Raw genomic sequence first — 21723 nt, 5'->3', positions numbered from 1 at the left:
ATAAAAATCTCCTATTCACCCCCTCTAGTCGACTTAACACACTTTCAACTTGTTCGGTTGTAGGGTGGGCCGGTGGAGCTGCCGTCGTCGGACAATTTGTGGGAGTAGAGGGATGGCCTGGCCAACACCATAGGCTATGATGGCTAGCCGTTGTATAGGAAGAGGATGAAAGATTGAACAAAATAAGGAAATACAAATGGATAGGTGGTTGGTCCCATATGTTTGTGTACGAGACCTGTTGGGTCCACCTGAGAAGGGGAATATGTTGGGAGGAAGGAGATTCAAAGCACGACAGCCGAGTGGACTAGTTTTTTTTTTGAAACGGACGAGTGAACTAGTTACATACATAAGCAAATAGCCACTAAAAAGCAAAAAGGTTAATGGGTTCTTAGAAGATATATTTTGGACAAAACAGATAATTACGACACATAGGCTAATGCATGAAACACTCAGATGATAAAGGTGCTTAAACAGATAAAGTACAACATCTAGACCTTCCTGGCACTCTTGATCATGATGCTGCGGCTATCCGTGTACTCGTCGGTTACGGAAAGCAGACACGCCCTCATGTCCAAGATCCGCCTATACATGTCGTAGCATGCGTATGCGTCCTTGGCCGTGTAGGTTATGTAGGCTAGATTCAGAGGTACCTCCCACGTGTTCAGGTCCTTGGTATCGTTGTCTTCTTTCATGTTAGCGTAGCAGGGGTCGATGATGGTCCCGGCGAGGTCAACCACGGAGTCCTTCTCCTGCCCGTTGCCGATGATCTTGTATTTCTTCTAGATGTCGACAAGCTTCTTGCACCAGATGGCCGAATCATCACGTTCTTCCTTCTCTCCACTGTAGCGAAGGTGCAGTCGGCGCTGCCGATGAAACGGGCGAATGCTCGAGAACCTCTGATGTCCCTACAATAGTGGTAGATGAGAACCTCGTCCCGCACGCATACTTGGGCGACCGCGATCTGCTGGTCCCTGTCAGGAGATGAATGGACGGGCACAAGGTCTAGTCCTACGACCTTGTGCTTTCTCGTCTTGTAGGTACTGCTTGAACTCAGCGAGGCAGAGCTTCACCGAGTCTGGATCGTTGGTGTACATCACATTCAACTTGGTGCAGCCATGGGACTTAATGGAGAACTCAATGGTGAACTCCTTGCTGAAGTCCATATCTAGCAGGCTCACCCCTCGGATCGCCATTGGAGTCTCTTCAAGTGAACGAGTGGATAGGCGGCGGTAGCAGTTTGTTTTTTAGCTCTTGGGGAACTGGATTCAACAATAAACTGAGTGTGTATAGGCGACAACAGTTACTGCCCCTCCCTCGCTCGCTGCACGCCTGACAGAACATTCACCGTCGGCGCATTCAAACGCCTCCATTAATAAACCTATTCCGGCCACACATCGGTTCACGAGCGGGTCTGTATTGGTACTATAATAACAAGTGTTAGTGGTCACTTCACTTAAATTTAATTAGCTTTAATAGAAATTTATTCTTAACACAAGCAATGCATTGGCTCGTTCTATCAGTGCCACAGGATCAACATGCACAACAATTTGAATTATTATTCTCTGGACGCACACGATCAGCGCATTGTCGCACTTTCACACAGATAATACTACCAACTTTGAACTGTTTGTTATGGTTGTTGTCCTCTGCATCATCATGCCGTGTTTCCCAGCTTGCAAGATTCAGAACCAAAAAATAAGATTCAGATAATAAGTAAATCAAAGATGCCTACACATCTCATTGATTCCCATCTTGCAAGATTCAGAACCAACAAATAAGATTCAAACAATAAGTACAACAAAGATGCCTACACATCTCATTGATTCCCTGCTTGCAAGATTCAGAACCAACCCATTAGAGCCTTTTGATAAACTGAATATCGGGGTTAAATCCATCTTGGCTAGCCGTGTCATACAACCCAAGAACTTGGCGAATGCTCTTGACCATCACAAAATCTATAATTGAGTATTCCTGTTTGCACAAATACAAAAGAGAGTGATTACTATAATAGTGGCACTAGTTTAAGCAAACATTATTTCCAAAATGAGAAAAGATTGCGATAGAATAGTTTTATTTAAAAAATAGAACATTAGCACGGTATGAAAAAGCACAATCATGTTGATAAAGGACAATACTGACCGGTGTGAGGGGCCCTATGCCGCCACGACTTGATGTGGCGAACCTGCAACTCCACTCGGATGAGGCTAGCCTGGAGATCCATGATTCAATTCATGCGCCTTTTTCTGCAGTTCTCCTGAAATGAAGAAAAGATTGCATCATTCAGCTAGCAAGAAGTACCTGCTCTCATGAGCTGGCAAGTTCTTCTTTAGTAGTTGCACTAAAATTCAGCAACATTAAGGTTGGATGTCCTGCTCATGTAAGGTGCAACTATAATTTGCTTATCCTTTTGTGCAGTTCCACTAAAATAAAGTGCCATTGTGGTGACAATGACATCTCATCTTGCAAAGGCTAATAAAATGTTGCACGAGATTACCATCAGAATTTGATGGAGATTTGGAAACTCCAATAACCATTTTGTGCAGTTCCACCAAAATTGAGAGATGTTGCCCACATGACATTTTAGTTGAACTGCACAAGACACTTACCCCAAAAAAGTGTTTTGTGTAGTTCACCAAAAGGTCACAATAGCAACAAGGTGAAATGGATATCCCTATCTACACAAAAAAGATAGAAAGTAAATAGTTGTTGGTCAATAAGAATATACGAAACATACATGAAATGAAAAGAAGCATCTTAATTATGTTCATGGCAATCACGCAGGGACAGTAGAAATTTTAAAATATCAGCAATGCTTCATGTTATCGAAAGCATTACGATCAACTATGACATTCGTCAAATATGGGATTACTTTAATAGTGGCATTGCTTGTTTACCAGATACAGTAAATCAACAGCAGCTAAAGAGCTGGTTCAAGGGCATGGGACCATGGGGACACCAGGTCACTCAATAGCGTAAAGAAGCAACTTACTTATCATACTGGGGAAAACAACAAGAGTACCATTTGTAACACAGTTTAACTGCATCATATCATTGGAGGCATTAGATTAACAATAACACTGGTTAGACATGTCCTTAAGGTAACAGTGTGATTGCTTCATTTTACATGCACCCTTACATTAAAAACAGCAAAAAATTGGTATAAGGACATGCGACAGTGGACGCATCAGCACAATGTACCTACAAGGAGGCATTAAGTTGTGATGCCGAGTTTGTTCATGCTCTGTGAGGGCAGCAAATCTAATCCTGGAGACCTTTTACTATGTGAGGGAAGCAAATCTAATCCTGGAGACCTTTTACTATGTGAGGGCAGCAAATCTAATCCTGGAGACCTTTTACTATGTGAGGGCACCAAATCTAATCCTGGAGACCTTTTACTAGGTGAGGGTAAAAAATCTAATCCTGGACATACTCTGTTGACTTGTCTACCAGTGCTACCTCTTGAGCATGCGTTGGTTTTCCCTTGAAGAGGAAAGGGTGATGCAGCAAAGTAGCGTAAGTATTTCCCTTAGTTTTTTGAGAACCAAGGTATCAATCCAGTAGGAGACTACACGCAAATCGCCTAGTACCTGCACAAACAAATAAGAACCTTGCAAATGCGATAAAGGGGTTGTCAATTCCTTCACGGCCACTTGCAAAAGTGAGATCTAATAAAGATAATAAGATAAATATTTTTGGTATTTTTGTATAGATTGGAATGTAAAGATTGCAAAATAAATAGTAAACTGGAATTGTAGATTGGAAACTTATATGATGTAAAGTAGACCCGGGGCCATAGGTTTAACTAGTGGCTTCTCTCAAGATAACATATATTACGGTGGGTGAACAAATTACTGCCGAGCAATTGATAGAAAAGCGCATAGTTATGAGAATATCTAGGCATGATCATAAACATAGGCATCACGTCCGTGTCAAGTAGACCGAAACGATTCTGCATCTACTACTATTACTCCACACATCGACCGCTATCCAGCATGCTTCTAGAGTATTAAGTTCATAAGAACAGAGTAACGCATTAGGCAAGATGACATGATGTAGAGGGATAAACTCAAGCAATATGATATAAACCCCATCTTTTTATCCTCGATGGCAACAATACAATACGTGTTGGTTCCCTTTTTGTCACTCGGATCGAGCACCGCAAGATTGAACCCAAAGCTAAGCACTTCTCCTATTGCAAGAAAGATCAATCTAGTAGGCCAAACCAAACTGATAATTCGAAGAGACTTGCAAATATATCAAATCATGCATATAAGAATTCAGAGAAGAATCAAATATTGTTAACAGATAAACTTGATCATAAACCCACAATTCATCGGATCTCGGCAAACACACCGCAAAAAGTATTACATCGAATAGATCTCCAAGAACATCGAGGAGAACTTTGTATTGAAGATAAAAGAGAGAGAATAAGCCATCTAGATAATAATTATGGATCCGAAGGTCTGTGGTAAACTACTCGCACATCATCGGAGAGGCTATGGTGTTGATGTAGAAGCCCTCCGTGATCGAATCCCCCTCCGACAGATCACCGGAAAAGTTCCTCAGATGGGATCTCACAGGTATAGAAGGTTGCGATAGTGGAAAAGTGGTTTTGTGGATCCCCTGGATGTTTTCAGGGTATAAGAGTATATATAGGTGAAAGAAGTAGGTCGGTGGAGCTACGAGGGGCCCACGAGGGTGGGGGCACGCCTGCCCCCTGGGCGTGCCGCCCTACCTTGTGGCCGTCTCGTTGCTTCCTTGACCTCCACTCCAAGTCTCCTGGATTGCATTTGTTCCAAAAAAGATCATCGCGAAGATTTCATTTCATTTGGATTCTGTTTGATATTCCTTTTCTGCGAAACACCGAAATAGGCAAAAAATAAAAATTTGCACTAGGCCTTCGGTTAATAGCTTAGTCCCAAGAATAGTGTAAAAGTGCATATTAAAGCCCATTAAACATCCAAAATAGATAATATAATAGCATGGAACAATAAAAAATTATAGATGTGTTGGAGACGTATCAAGCATCCCCAAGCATAATTCCTGCTCGTCCTCGAGTAGGTAAATGATAAAAACAGAATTTTTGATGTGGAATGCTACCTAACATAATTTTCAATGTAATTTTCTTTATTGTGGCATGAATATTCAGATCCGAAAGATTCAAGACAAAAGCTTAATATTGACATAAAAACAATAATACTTCAAGCATACTAACTAAGCAATTATGTCTTATCAAAATAACATGGCCAAAGAAAACTATCCCTACAAAATCATATAGTCTGGCTATGCTCTATCTTCGTCACACAAAATATTTAAATCATGCACAACCCCGATGACAAGCCAAGCAATTGTTTCATACTTTTGATGTTCTCAAAAATTTTCAATCTTCACACAATACATGAGCGTGAGCCATGGATATAGCACTATAGGTGGAATAGAATGGTGGTTGTCGAGAAGACAAAAAGGAGAAGATAGTCTCACATCAACTAGGCATATTAACGGGCTATGCAGATGCCCATCAATAGATATTAATGTGAGTGAGTAGGGGTTGCCATGCAATGGATGCACTAGAGCTATAAGTATATGAAAGCTCAATAAAAGAAACTAAGTGGGTGTGCATCCAACTTGCTTGCTCACGAAGACCTGGGGCATTTTGAGGAAGCCCATCATTGGAATATACAAGCCAACTTCTATAATGAAAAATTCCCACTAGTATATGAAAGTGACAACACAAGAGACTCTCTATCATGAAGATCATGGTGCTACTTTGAAGCACAAGTGTGGAAAAAGGATAGTAGCATTGCCCCTTCTCTCTTTTTCTCTCATTTTTTTATTTGGGACTTTTCTCCTTTTTTTATATGGCCTCTTTTTTTTCTTTCCTTTTTTCGTCCAGAGTCTCATCCCGACTTGTGGGGGAATCATAGTCTCCATCATCCTTTCCTCACATGGGAGAATGCTCTAATAATGATGATCATCACACTTTTATTTACTTACAACTCGATACTTAGAACAAAATATGACTTTATGTGAATACCTTCGACGGTGTACGGGGTGTGCAATGAATCAAGAGTGACATGTATGAAAAATTATGAATGGTGCCTTTTCCACAAATACGATGTCAACTACATGATCATGCAAAGCAATATGACAAGGATAGAGCGTGTCATGATAAACGAAATGGTGGAAAGTTGCATGGCAATATATCTCGGAATGGCTATGGAAATGCCATAATAGGTAGGTATGGTGGCTGTTTTGAGGAAGGTATGGTGGGTTTATGGTACCGGCGAAAGTTGTGCGGTACTAGAGAGGCTAGCAATGGTGGAAGGGTGAGAGTGCGTATAATCCATGGACTCAACATTAGTCATAAAGAACTCACATACTTATTGCAAAAATCTATTAGTTATCGAAACAAAGTATTACACGCATGCTCCTATGGGGATAGATTTGTTGGGGAACGTTGCAGAAAACAAAAATTTTCCTACGGTTTCACCAAGATCCATCTAAGAGTTCATCTAGCAACGAGTGATTAGATGCATCTACGTACCTTGTAGATCACGAGCGGAAGCGTTCAAAGAACGGGGATGATGTAGTCGAACACGACGTGATTCAAATCACCGATGATCTTAGCACCGAACGGACGATGCCTCCGCGTTCAACACACGTACGGAACGGATGACGTCTCCTCCTTTCTTGATCCAGCAAGGGGGGAAGAGAGGTTGATGAAGATCCAGCAGCACGACGGCGTGGTGGTGGATGCAGGGCGTCACAGTAGCAGGGCTTCGCCTATACTACGAGAGAGAGACGTAACGGGGAGAGAGGAAGCACCAAAGGCTGTGGTATAAAATCCCTCCTCTCCCCCACTATATATAGGAGGGCCAAGGGGGGGTGGTGCGCAGCCTAGGAGATCTGATCTCCTAGGTGCGGCGGCCAGGGGAGGGTTTCCCTCCCCCCCAAGGCACCTCGGGGTGCCTTCCACCACTTGGACTCCTCCTTGGTGGAAACCCTAGGCGCATGGGCCTAGTAGGGCTGGTGCCCTTGGCCCATATAGGCCAAGGCGCACCCCCTACAGCCCATGTGGCCCCCGGGACAGGTGGCCCCACCCGGTGGGCCCACGGGACCCCTGGTGGTCCCGGTACAATACCGATAACCCCGAAACTTGTCCCGATGCCCGAAACAGCACTTCCTATATATAATTCTTTACCTCCGGACCATTCCGGAACTCCTCGTGACGTCCGGGATCTCATCCGGGACTCCGAACAACATTCGGATTACTGCATATACATATCTTCATAACCCTAGCGTCACCGAACCTTAAGTGTGTAGACCCTATGGGTTCGGGAGACAAGCAGACATGACCGAGACGACTCTCCAGTCAATAACCAACAGCGGGATCTGGATACCCATGATGTCTCCCACATGCTCCACGATGATCTCATCGGATGAACCACGATGTCGAGGATTAATCAACCCCGTATACAATTCCCTTTGTCAATCGGTATGTTACTTGCCCGAGACTCGATCGTTGGTATCCCAATACCTTGTTCAATCTCGTTACCGGCAAGTCACTTTACTCGTACCGTAATGCATGATCCAGTGATCAACCACTTGGTCACCTTGAGCTCATAATGATGATGCATTACCGAGTGGGCCCAGTGATACCTCTCCGTTATCCAGAGTGACAAATCCCAGTCTCGATCCGTGTCAACCCAACAGACACTTTCGGAGATACCTGTAATGCACCTTTATAGTCACCCAGTTACGTTGTGACGTTTGATACACCCAAAGCACTCCTACGGTATCCGGGAGTTACACGATCTCATGGTCAAAGGAAAAGATACTTGACATTGGAAAAGCTCTAGCAAACGAACTACACGATCTTTGTGCTATGCTTAGGATTGGGTCTTGTCCATCACATCATTCTCCTAATAATGTGATCCCGTTATCAATGACATCCAATGTCCATAGCCAGGAAATCATGACTATCTGTTGATCAACGAGCTACTCAACTAGAGGCTTACCAGGGACATATTATGGTCTATGTATTCACATGTGTATTACGATTTCCGGATAATACAGTTATAGCATGAATAAAGACAATTATCATGAACAAAGAAATATAATAATAATGCTTTTATTATTGCCTCTAGGGCATATTTCCAACAAGATTGGTAGGAAAAGACCATCGCTCGTCCCCGACCGCCACTCATAAGGAATACAATCAATAAATAAATCATGCTCCGACTTCATCACATAACGATTCACCATACGTGTATACTACGGGAATCACAAACTTTAACACAAGTATCTCTCAAATTCACAACTACGCAACTAGCATGACTCTAATATCACCATCTTCATATCTCAAAACGACCATCAAGTATCACACTTCTCATAGTATTCAATGCACTCTATATGAAAGTTTTTATTATACCCATCTTGGATGCCTATCATATTAGGACTAATTTCTTAACCAAAGAAAATTACCATGCTGTTCTAAAAGACTCTCAAAATAATATAAGTGAAGCATGAGAGATCAATAATTTCTATAAAATAAAACCACCACCGTGCTCTAAAAAGATATAAGTGAAGCACTAGAGCAAAATTTATCTAGCTCAAAAGATATAAGTCAAGCACATAGAGTATTCTAATAAATTTTGATTCATGTGTGTCTCTCCAAAAGGTGTGTACATCAAGGATGATTGTGGTAAATTAAAAAGCAAAGACTCAAATCATACAAGACGCTCAAAGAAAAACACACATATCATGTGGTGAATAAAAATATAGCCTCAAGTAAAGTTACCGATAGACGAAGACGAAAGAGGGGATGCCTTCCGGGGCATCCCCAAGCTTAGGCTCTTGGTTGTCCTTGAATTTTACCTCGGGGTGCCTTGGGAATCCCCAATCTTAGGCTCTTGCCACTCTTTGTTCCAAAATCCATTAAATCTTTACCCAAAAACTTGAAAACTTCACAACACAAAACTCAACAGAAAATCTCATGAGCTCCATTAGTATAAGAAAACAAACCACAACTTTAAGGTACTGTAATGAACTCATTCTTTATTTATATTGGTGTTAAACCTAATGTATTACAACTTCTCTATGGTTCATACCCCCCGATACTAGCCATCGATTCATCAAAATAAGCAAACAACACACGAGAAACAGAATCTGTCAAAAACAGAACAATCTGTAGTAATCTGTAGGTTTCGAATACTTCTGTAACTCCAAAAATCCTGAGAAATTAGGACATCCTAAATAATTTGTATATTGATGTACTGCAGTTGTAATGAGTATTTTATCGCTCTCTGGTAAAAAATGAAAATTATTCTCGTGAGCACATACTTTCTGTTTTTTTCCAGCAAGATCAAATAACAATCATCCAAGAAGATCCTAAAGGCTTTACTTGGCACAAACACTAATTAAAATATAAAGAACACAATCATAAAAGAGGTTATATGATTTATTTATTACTAAACAGGAACAAAAAGCAAGGAACAAAACTAAAATTGGGTTGCCTCCCAACAAGCGCTATCGTTTAACGCCCCTAGCTAGGCATAATAACAAGAATAGATCTAGGTATTGTAATCTTTGGTATGCAATCCATATGTGGCTCTCATAATAGATTCATAATGTAATATAATTTTCTTTCTACGAAAGTGTTCCATGCCTTTCCTTAACGGAAATTGGAATCTAATATTTCCTTCTTTCATGTCAATAATTGCACCAATCGTTCTAAGGAAAGGTCTACCAAGAATAATAGGACATGTAGGATTGCAATCTATATCAAAAACAATGAAATCTATGGGCACATAATTCCTATTTGCAACAATAAGAACATCATTAATTCTTCCCATAGGTTTCTTAATGGTGGAATCCGCAAGATGCAAATTTAAAGAGCAATCATCAAATTCACGGAAACCTAACACATCACACAAAGTTTTTGGAATCGTGGAAACACTAGCACCAAAATCACATAAAGCATAGCATTCATGATCTTTAATCTTAATTTTAATAGTAGGTTCCCACTCATCATAAAGTTTTCTTGGGATAGAAACTTCTAATTCATGCTTTTCTTCATGGGATTACATTAAATCATCAACGATATGTTTGGTAAAAGCTTTGTTTTGATCATAAGCATGCGAAGAATTTAACACGGATTGAAACAAGGAAATACAATCTATTAAAGAGCAATTATCATAATTAAATTCCTTGAAATCCAAAATAGTGGGTTTATTGCTATGTAAAGTTTTGACCTCCTCAATCCCACTTTTACCAATTTTTGCATCAAGATCTAAAAACTCCAAATCATTGGGATGCCTTCTAACTAAAGTTGACTCATCTCCAGTCCCATATTTATAAAGATTCATATTGGCAAACAAAGACTTAATAGTTAACCCACTAATCACTTTTAGATCTTCATCATTATTATCATGAAAACTAGAAGAACACGCTTTCATAAAGCAATCTTTTTTAGCACGCATCCTAGCGGTTCTTTCTTTGCACTCATCAATGGAAATTCTCATAGCTTTGAGAGACTCATTGATATAATGCTTAGGTGGAATAGATCTAAGTTTCAAAGAATCAACATCAAGAGAAATTCTATCCATGTTCCTAGCCAACTCATCAATCTTAAGCAATTTTTCTTCAAGCAAAGCATTGAAATTCTTTTGTGAATTCATAAATTCTTTAACACTAGTCTCAAAATCAGAGAACATCTTACTAAAATTTCCATAAGTGTAGTTGTAGGAATTACCATAATTATTAGAGGAATTACTAGGGAGCGACCTAGAATTAAAATTTCATGTATACGCGTTGTTACCAAAATTGTTCCTACCAACAAAATTCACATCCATAGATTCATTATTATTCTCAATCAAAGTGGACAAAGGCATATCATTAGGATCAGAAGAAGCACTCTTATTAGCAAAAAAATTCATAGGTTCATCCATCTTTCCACTCAAAATATTAATCTCTTCAATAGCATGAACTTTTTTACTAGCGGATCTTTCAGTGTGCCATTGAGAATAATTAACCGTAATATTATCTAGGAGTTTAGTAGCTTCTCCTAAAGTGATTTCAATAAAGGTGCCTCCCGAGGCCGAATCTAAAAGATTTCTAGAAGCAAAATTCAATCCAGCATAATTTTTTTGTATAATCATCCATAAATTCAAACCATGTGTAGGACAATTACGTATCATTAATTTCATCCTGTCCCAAGCTTGTGCAACATGCTCATGATCAAGTTGCTTAAGATTCATAATATCGTTTCTAAGAGAGATGATCTTAGCGGGAAGAAAATACTTAGAGATAGAAGCATCTTTGCACTTATTCCATGAATCAATACTATTTTTAGGCAAAGAAGAGAACCAAGTTTTAGCACGATCTCTAAGCGAAAACGGAAATAGCTTCAATTTAACAATATTATTATCCACATCTTTCTTCTTTTGCATATCACACAAATCAACGAAGCTATTTAGATGGGTAGTGGCATCTTCACTAGGAAGGCCAGGAAATTGACAAGATTCAACAAAGCAGTATTGATTTCACAAGATTCATCATCGGTAGTAGGAGCAATCGGAGTGCTAATAAAATCATTATTGTTGGTATTGGAAAAGTCACACAATTGGGTGTTATCTTGAGCCATCGTGACAAATGATCAATCCAACACACAAGCAAACAAGAGGCAAGCGAAAATAAGCAACCGGAAAAGGGCGAATAAAACGGCAAAGGTGAAGTGGGGGAGAGGAAAACAAGAGGCAAATGGCAAATAATGTAACGCGAGGGATAAGAGTTTGTGATGGGTACTTGGTATGTCTTGACTTGAGCGTAGATCTCCCTGGCAACGGCGTCAGAAATGGCTAGTTGACGGGAGATCAAATCTTGACTTGACTTGGTGCAAATCTCCCCGGCAACGGCGCCAGAAATCCTTCTTGCTACCTCTTGAGCATGCGTTGATTTTCCCTTGAAGAGGAAAGGGTGATGTAGCAAAGTAGCGTAAGTATTTCCCTCAGTTTTTAGAACCAAGGTATCAATCTAGTAGGAGACTACACGCAAATTGCCTAGTACCTGCACAAACAAATAAGAACCTTGCAACCAACACGATAAAGGGGTTGTCAATCCCTTCATGACCACTTGCAAAAGTGAGATCTGATAAAGATAATAAGATAATTATTTTTGGTATTTTTGTATAGATTGGAAAGTAAAGATTGAAAAATAAATAGTAAACTGGAATTGTAGATTGGAAACTTATATGATGTAAAGTAGACCCGGGGCCATAGGTTTCACTAGTGGCTTCTCTCAAGATAGCATATATTACCGTGGGTGAACAAATTACTGCCGAGCAATTGATAGAAAAGCGCATAGTTTTGAGAATATCTAGGCATGATCATAAACATGGGCATCATGTCCGTGTCAAGTAGACCTAAAAGATTCTGCATCTACTACTATTACTCCACACATCGACCGCTATCCAGCATGCATCTAGAGTATTAAGTTCATAAGAAAAGAGTAACGCATTAGGCAAGATGACATGATGTAGAGGGATAAACTCAAGCAATATGATATAAACCCCATCTTTTTATCCTCGATGGCAACAATACAATACTTGTCGGTTCCCTTTCTGTCACTCGGATCGAGCACCGCAAGATTGAACCCAAAGCTAAGCACTTCTCCCGTTGCAAGAAATATCAATATAGTAGGCCAAACCAAACTGATAATTCGAAGAGACTTGCAAAGATATCAAATCATGCATATAAGAATTCAGAGAAGAATCAAATATTGTTCATAGATAAACTTGATCATAAACCCACAATTCATCGGATCTCGGCAAACACACCGCAAAAAGTATTACATCGAATAGATCTCCAAGAACATCGAGGAGAACTTTGTATTGAAGATCGAAGAGAGATAAGAAGCCATCTAGCTAATAACTATGGACCCGAAGGTCTGTGGTAAACTACTCACACATCATCGGAGAGGCTATGGTGTTGATGTAGAAGCCCTCCGTGATCGAATCCCCCTCCGGCAGATCGCCGAAAAAGGTCCCCAAATGGGATCTCACGGGTATAGAAGGTTGTGGCAGTGTAAAAGTTGTTTCGTGGCTCCCTTGGATGTTTTCAGGGTATAAGAGTATATATAGGTGAAAGAAGTAGGTCAGTGGAGCTACGAGGGGCCAATGAGGGTGGGGGGCGCGCCGCCCTCCCTCAGCGCGCCGCCCTACCTCGTGGCCGCCTCGTTGCGTCCTTGACCTCCAGTCCAAGTCTCCTGGATTGCGGTTTTTCCAAAAAAGATCCTCGCGAAGGTTTCATTCCGTTTGGATTCCGTTTGATATACCTTTTCTGTGAAACACTGAAATAGGCAAACAACAGCAATTTGCACTGGGCCTTCGGTTAATAGGTTAGTCCCAAAAATAATATAAAAGTGCATATTAAAGCCCATTAAACATCCAAAACAGATAATATAATAGCATGGAACAATTAGAAATTATAGATACGTTGGAGGCGTATCAACCGGTCACCGCTTTCTGTCCTTTTTTCAACCAATAATAGATTTGTTCCTTATCCAGTTTGTACTACGTTTTCCCATAATTTCCCTTTTCAACCAAGAGACTGGTTGGGTATGCGGTCTCTACTACTTTCCCCCTGTTATTTCGTCTTTGAATCAAGTCCTAGACTCATGCTACGACTTTCCCCCTTTCTTCATTTTTTGAACCAAGTCCTAGATTCGAATGCATGAAGTAGCTTTACCTCTAATAATACTAAAAATTTAGGTGGATTTGGAAGAGATGATGGAAGTAGATAAAGATGCACATGTAGACACGTGGGGAGCTGGTGCAGTAGAGCAAGGCTGATTTCAAAGAACTTCTACCTGAGGGTCATTGGGATGTCGGCGGCGGCAGGTCCGATCTGCGCACAATACGGCAGGGAGGAAGAAGGGTCGGAGGACCCCCTGAGCTGGTGCTATGTCGCAGAGCATGGCACGGACAGAGGATCAGGCCCCGCCGGTAGCTGTGGGTTTCCTCCCTCACCAGTGATGACCGCGTGGATGCACCTTAGTCCTCTACACACACCGGCCGAAGGGATCCGGCTGGATCTGTGACCAGCGGTGAGCAGAGAGAAAATGTCGCTACTGCTGTCTTGTTTAGATCTAGATAGGATGAGAGAATGAAGAGAGCAACCCTAGTAAAGCAAGCGCTCAGGCCTTGCATACATATATAGTGGAGTGATTATCTTTTTCTCTCCACAACAAGTGTTTCAATTTGTGTACGTGGTATTAAAGAAAAGAAGCTCTTTATTTAAGGTGACTAATTTTACAACTCCTACTTACTAGTAGTAGTATTGTTCACTCGTGCTCCCCGACCCTCCATTCATTCAACAACCCAATGGGTGAATAAACATACAATACTAGTATTTATATAGAACGAACAAGCTTGAACTATTTTCGTGTAGTTAAAAGTTGAGGGCGGGGCTTTTCCCGGGCAGTACACGCGACAGTTTTCGCGTAGGCGGTTTGACAGAGATGCGAGGAGGGTGAGGGAGTAGCGGATTCAACTTACTTACTGCTAGAAAGGTCGGCCTATGCGATTTGACAGCGCGTTACTGCTGGAAAGACTTGTGATATGACTACTCACTATAGTCATGAATGACTAGCGCTACGACCGGGGTGATGCCCCCTTCCGTTCTGCACTCTAATCGGGTGCATGACACGTCGACCCGGATGATGGCTCTCCCACATGTCGGCGAAGTACGTACGTAGTAAGAAGGAGCAAAGAATCATGCGGTATACATAGTGTATATACTAGTACTACTACTCACGTCAGAGGAGTGCAAACCACGGCAGCCCAGTGAACCACTAGTAGAAAACAATGTGGTGATATGGCCATAAAAAACAATGTGCTACGGTCCAGACTGTAGCATGTACATTACTACTCCTCTTTGTTTGGATCCCTGAGTTAGAGCTAGTTTGGGTTGAAATAGCCTCAAAGTATCCAAACGGGAGGGGTTAGTTTGATCTAGTTGCTCTAACCCAGCTAGAAAACTAGCCCGGTGGAGAGGTTCTAATTGGGTTAGTTCTCCTCGGGCCCACTAAAAGAGAACTAAAAAATCTTCCCTACCCGCACCAGATCGCTCCCTCCGCCCCCTCGCATGACTCCTCTCTGTTCCACGTCGGGCCGCCCGCCCAAGCGCCGCTCCGCCGCTCGCCCTCTCTCTCCTCTGGCCGCCCTCTCCCTCCGGCCTCCGAAGCTTGCCCCGCTCCCCCTTCACCGATCGTTTTCTCCCTCTGTCGTGCACGGCGGCAGCGCATCTGCCAGGGAGGTCGCGAGAGGGGTGAGTTTGTTCGTTCCTTCTCTGTCTCATAACCATATCATTGATCATGCTCGCTCTAGCGCTAATTCTAATTTTGAAAAGTAGATCCTGATTAAACTTGGTATAGATTTGTGGTGCAGACATGGAATTGTTTGATGCTGCTTGAGGAGGTAATAAATCTTTCTAGAGGCCCAAAGATTTAGTTCACCTTTCTAGGTATTTTAGTTTCAGGCTTGCATTATTTCTAGATGCCCAAAGATTCAGTTCACCTTTCTAGGTATTTTAGTTTTAGGCTTGCATTATTTCTAGGGGCCTAAAGATTTGGCTCGCAGTTGTCGGCAAGCGGCCCTGCTACCCATGCCGGTGTCGACCTCAAGTCGCAAGCGCCAGTGTCGGAGGGGTTCCCGGGGCTTGGGCTCTGCGGAGCCTTCCTCCAGAGCGACAATGATGAACTCCTCCCTGGGTGCGTGAGGGGCTCCGGGCTCCTCCCTATCGTGAATGACTTCCGTGATGAGTTAGCTCATGCTTTGTTTCATGGAGTGTATTTTTTGTGAAGCTTGATTGACGACTTGTATATTTAAGTAGGATATCTCATTTGTATGGACAAAGTAAAATTTATTATCTTTTGCATGCTTGATTTGTAAAGATGGTTCGTTTATGTCAATTGTGAGCGGGAGGAAGCCACACAAGAGCCGGCTACACCAAATCCGGCAGGAAATAGGGTCCAAAGTAGTCAAATGATTGAGAAAGAGCATTTATTGTCAATCTAACCCTGCCATCCATACACCTCTTTGGTTAGAGTTAGTTTAGGGTTAGTTCAGGGTTAGAATCTAACTCTAACCTCTAACTGAGTTAGAGTTCTCCTCGTCTCGGTTCATCGCCATCATACTTTCCCCATTCCTGTGTTTTCAGTATCCTGCGAATCAAAGAGGCCCTTAGACTGGTTTAGGTCCGATCGTTTTTTATAAATGTGTTATGTCCAAAATTTAATGAACATGCTCCATAGCCAATTCCATGATGCTCCCCACCGGGAGTGAGTAATTCCTTCGTAGGCTCGCTGGTCAGTGAGGAGTTGGATGAGATTCATCATGTAATCGAGTTAGTTTTGTTAGGGCTTGATCCCTAGTATCCACTATGTTCTTAGATTGGTGTTGCTATGACTTTGCCATGCTTAATGCTTGTCACTTTGGGCCCAGGTGCCATGATTTCAGATCTGAACCATTTATGTTATCATCATTATATCCATGTTCTAGATCCGATCTTGCAAGTTAGAGTCGCCTACTATGTGTTATGATCCGGCAACCCCTGAGTGACAATAGTCGGGACCACTCTCGGTGAGCACAAGCAAAGGTTTAAGCTTGGGGGAGTTGATACGTCTCCAACGTATCTACTTTTCCTAATGCTTTTCCTCTTGTTTTCGACTCTAATTTGCATGATTTGAATGAAACTAACCCCGGACTCACGCTGTTTTCAGCAGAACTACCATGGTGTTGTTTTTGTGCAGAAATAAAAGTTCTCGGAATGGAACGAAACTTTGCGAGGATTTTTTATACAATAAATGAGAATTTCTGGAGCGAAGAACCACCGGAGGGGGCACCTGGGTGGGCACGACCCACCAGCTCGTCCCTTCCTCCCCCAAGCGCGCCCAGGTGGGTTTTCCCCACCTGGTGGCCCCGCAGACCCTGAAACCGACGCTATAAAATCACATTTTTCCAGAAAAAATCAGGGAGAAAGAATTATCACGTTCCACGAGATGGAGCTGCCGTCGCCTCATGTTCTTCATCAGGAGGCCAGATCTGGAGTCCGTTTGGGGCTCCGGAGAGGGGGATCTTCGATCTTCGTCATCACCAACCCTTCATCGCCAATTCCATGATGCTCCCCACCGGGAGTGAGTAATTCCTTCGTAGGCTCGCTGGCTGGTCAGGAGTTGGATGAGATTCATCATGTAATCTAGTTAGTTTTGTTAGGGCTTGATCCCTAGTATCCACTATGGTGTGACATTGATGTTGCTATGACTTTGCCATGCTTAATGCTTGTCACTTTGGGCCCGGGTGCCATCATTTCAGATCCGAACAGTTTATGTTATCATCATTATATCCATGTTCTAGATCCGATCTTGCAAGTTATAGTCACCTACTACGTGTTATGATCCGGAAACCCTGGAGTGACAATAGTCGGGACCACTCCGGGTGATGACCGTAGTTTGAGGAGTTCATGTATTCACTATGTGTTAATGCTTTGTTCCGGTTCTCTATTAAAAGGAGGCTTTAATATCCCTTAGTTTCCAATATGGACCCCACTGCCACGGGAGGGTAGGACAAAAGATGTCATGCAAGTTCTTTCCATAAGCGTGTATGGCTATTTACGGAATACATGCCTACATTATATTGACGAACTGGAGCTAGTGCCGTATAGCCATAGCTTATAACTATCTCATGATGAATATCATCCAACAAGTCATCGATCCAATGCCTACAAATTTATCTTATATTGTTCTTGCTAAGTTACCACTGCTATCATCACTGTTACACTTGCTACAAAACTATTGCTATCACTGTTACCGTTACCGTTACTATTGCTACTATTATCAAAACTATCATATTACTTTGCTACTGATCACTTTGCTGGAGATAATTAATCTCCAGGTGTGGTTGAATTGACAACTCAGCTGCTAATACCTTCAAATATTCTTTGGCTCCCCTTGTGTCGAATCTATAAATTTGGGTTGAATACTCTCATTACAAAAAAGACACATCTGTGACATTTTGGGCCGAACGAATTTTTTTTCTGTCATACATATGACACTTCTATGACGATAATTGTGACAAAACCCGGTATCATCATAGATGTGGTGGGATCCTACTTCTATGACAAAAATCATGACAGAAAATGGGCTTTTCGTCCTGGGCGGGCCGGAGACGCAGCTGCATGACATTCTTTGGGCCGTCCATGACGGAAAAAACCATGGTAGAAGCGAGGGGGAGGAAAATTTCGGGGAGTTCCCGGTTGCGGTGGGAGGTCGGGGGCCGAGCGATGCGCGTTCCTCTCGTACACGTACGCGCGCGTGTGCGAGGCGTTGGCTCTAACTGAACCCGAGCGAGGCGTTGGGCTCTAACTGAACCCGAGTGATTGCACTGCAGGCTACGCGTTACTGAACCTGAGCGATCGATCGATGGCTGTTAACTGAACCTGATCGAGCGATTCCTTGGCTACTGCTGCTAACTGAAGCCGATCGATGGGATGAACAATGAGCGTTGCGGGGGGTTTGGATGAACAGTGAGCGGTGGCGTTGCCTCTGGATGAACAGGACCCCGTGGTGTGGTGGAGGGCTGGATGAACAGTAGACGGTGGAGGGGGTGCCCGTGGAGGGGTGGATGAACAGGACCCCATAGTGTGGAGGACAGGATGAACAATATACGGTGGAGGGGTGTTTGAACAAGACCCCGTGGTGTGGAGGGCTGGATGAACAGTAGACGGTGGAGGGGTGGTTGAACAGTAGCCGGTGGAGTAGCGCGCGGTGGAGGCTGGATGAACAGGAGCCCGTGGAGGCTGGAGGAGGTCGACGGTGGATGAACAGTAGCTCGTGGAGGCTGGAGGGGGCCGACGGTGGAGATGAACAGTATCCCGTGGAGTCACGTTTTGTGGTACGCCACACCCCTCCCGATGAACAGGACCCCCGTTTCGACCGTAGCGCTCCAACACAAGTCCGTTTCCTCCGTTTTGCGGTACGCCACACCCCTCCCGATCAACAGGACCCCCGTTTCGACCGTAGGAGGTCCGTTTCCTCCGTCTTGCGGTACGCCACACCCCTCCCGATCAACAGGACCCCCGTTTCGACCGTAGGAGGTCCGTTTCCTCCGTTTTGCGGTACGCCACACCCCTCCCGATCAATAGGACCCCCGTTTCGACCGTAGGAGGTCCGTTTCCTCCGTTGTGCGGTACGCCAGGCGTCGTTTCCATCGCCTCTTCCGTCCAAGCCCTCCCGATGAACATGACCACGCATTCCGTTCCGACCCATGAACACGACGACGACGCTGTTTCTCCGTTCCGACCCAGCCATGTACACGAGCCCTCGCCGTACGTATGCGCGAGTAGGCGTTCAAGACCCCGCCCGTATGTACACATACATGGCCGTATTTTCTTTCTTGCACCCTGGCCGCTGTACGTACGTGTACATGCTACGTGCGCGCCTCTACTACGACACGTGCGCGCCTCTACATCCACCAGTATATATGTACGTACACGTTCACGACCAGAATGCCAACGCTACGTACGCTTCGACCAGGTGGGTCCCGACTGTCAGGCACTTCCTTGCATGCGAAGGGGTAGCTGGTGGGTCCCAGCAGTCAGGGGGGAAACGTTTTTTTCCGTGAAATACGGTGGCCCGTCCGGTGGGTCCCTACTGTCAGGTGGAGGAATCATTATTTTCCGCGTAATAAGGAGGCACTTCCTTGCTGCCGCCGTGGACCCAGTTGTCAGCCTCTCCACGTACAGTCCACGTCAGATGGAAGTCGTTCCTTGACCACGTTGACCACGCCGCGCCGAGAGCACCAGTGCGGTGGACGACGGCGTGGCCTAGGAAGGGGACGACGGGGAGCCGGGGAAGACGCGGCAGTGGAAGCCCTCGCGCGCGCGGAGAGGAGTACGAGGGTTCACTGGTTCGGCTGCGGTGTGAGGCTGCCGTCGCCGCAGGGCCTGGCTAGCGGTGGGAATAGTAGGGGGCGGTGAGGCCTCCGCGGCAGCACGGCCGACCACGGGAGGCAAGAGCATGCGGCACGACCGGCGCTGCTTTGGGCGGCTGGAGCAAGAAGACCAGAGGTTGAAGAAGCACTACGGCCGTTGGATGGACATCGTACGGTCAGTGGAGCTAGAATCGTTCATATCGACTAAAGTTGACAAAGGCCCCGTCCCAGTCAACTTAGTAGGCCCACAAGTCAGCCTCCCACCATGGTGGGTCCCGGATAGCAGGGGAAGTATTCATTTTTCTGTGCGTAATAAGGAGGCACTTCCGGTGGGTCCGAGCTGACAGCGGGGGGAACGTTTTTTTCGCGAAATACGCTGGCCCGTCCGGTGGGTCCAAGCAGTCAGGGGGGAAACGTTTTTTCGCGAAATAAGGTGGCCCGTCCGGTGGGTCCCTGCTGTAAGGTGGAGGAATAATTATTTTGCGCGTAATAAGGAGGCACTTCCTTGCGGCCGCCTGGACCCAGCTGTCAGCCTCTCCACATACAGTACTCTTCCGATGAAAGTCGGTCGTTGACCACGTTGACCACGCCACGCCGAGAGCACCAGGGCGGTGGTCTGGACGACGATGAGGCCTAGGAAGGGGACGACCCGGAGCCGAGGAAGACGCAATAGCGGAAGCCCGCGTGGAGAGGAGTACGAAGGTTCACTGGTTCGGCTACGGTGTGAGGCTGCTGTCACCGCAGAATAATAGGGGGTGTGGGTGAGTAGAGGGATGGCCTGGCCAGCGGTGGGAGTAGTAGGGGGCGGTGAGGCCTCCGCCGCATCGCAGCCGGCCACGCGAGGTAGGAGCACGAGGCACGACCGGCGCTGGTTTGGGCGGTTGGAGCAAGAAGACCAGAGGTTGAAGAAGCACTACGGCCGTTGGATGGACATCGTACGGTCATTGGAGCTAGAATCGTGCATATTTACTAAGTTGACAAAGCCCTCCATCCCCATCAACTTAGTAGGCCCACAAGTCAGCCTGCCACTATACTGGGTCCCAGCTAACAGGGGGAGTATTCATTTTTTTGTGCGTAATAAGGAGGCACTTCCTTGCGTGCGAAGATATAGCTGGTGGGTCCGGGCTGTCAGCGGCAGTAACGTTTTTTCGCGAAATACAGATGCCCTTTCGGTGGGTCCCAGATGTCAGGTGGAGGAATCATTATTTTGCGCGTAATAAGGAGGCATTTCCTTGCGTGCGGCCGTGGACCCAGCTGTCGGCCTCTCCACCTAACGTCCACTTCAGATGCATGTCGGTCGTTGACCACGTTGACCAGGCCACGCCGAGAGCACCAGGGCGGTGGACGACGGCGAGGCCTAGGAAGGGAACGACACGGAGGTAGGGAAGACTCGGCAGTTGTTTCCCATGCGGAGGGGAGTACGACTGTACGAGGGTTTACTGATTCGTCTGCCATCGCTGGAGAATAACAGCAGGTGTGGGTGAGTAGAGGGATGGCTAGGCCAGCGATGGGAGTATAGTGGGGCGGTGAGGCCTGCGCGGCAGCAGAGCCAGCCGCGGGGAGGAGGTTGTTGCTTGGTTTGTGACTCCACCATTTGTCCAATTAGTTTTTGTTTAGTGGTTTATATTTTGAATAATTAGCTACTCTTGGTGCTGCTGTAGATGAGCTTGCATGTTGAATTCTTAGTGTTCCAAGTAGTTTGAATGCTTGTTATGGCCTCTATGTATCCCTATGAG

The sequence above is a fragment of the Triticum urartu genome, chromosome 5 (genome assembly GCF_003073215.2).
Source record: "Triticum urartu cultivar G1812 chromosome 5, Tu2.1, whole genome shotgun sequence".
Lineage (NCBI taxonomy): Eukaryota > Viridiplantae > Streptophyta > Magnoliopsida > Poales > Poaceae > Triticum > Triticum urartu.
Note: the sequence above shows the minus strand (reverse complement) of the source record.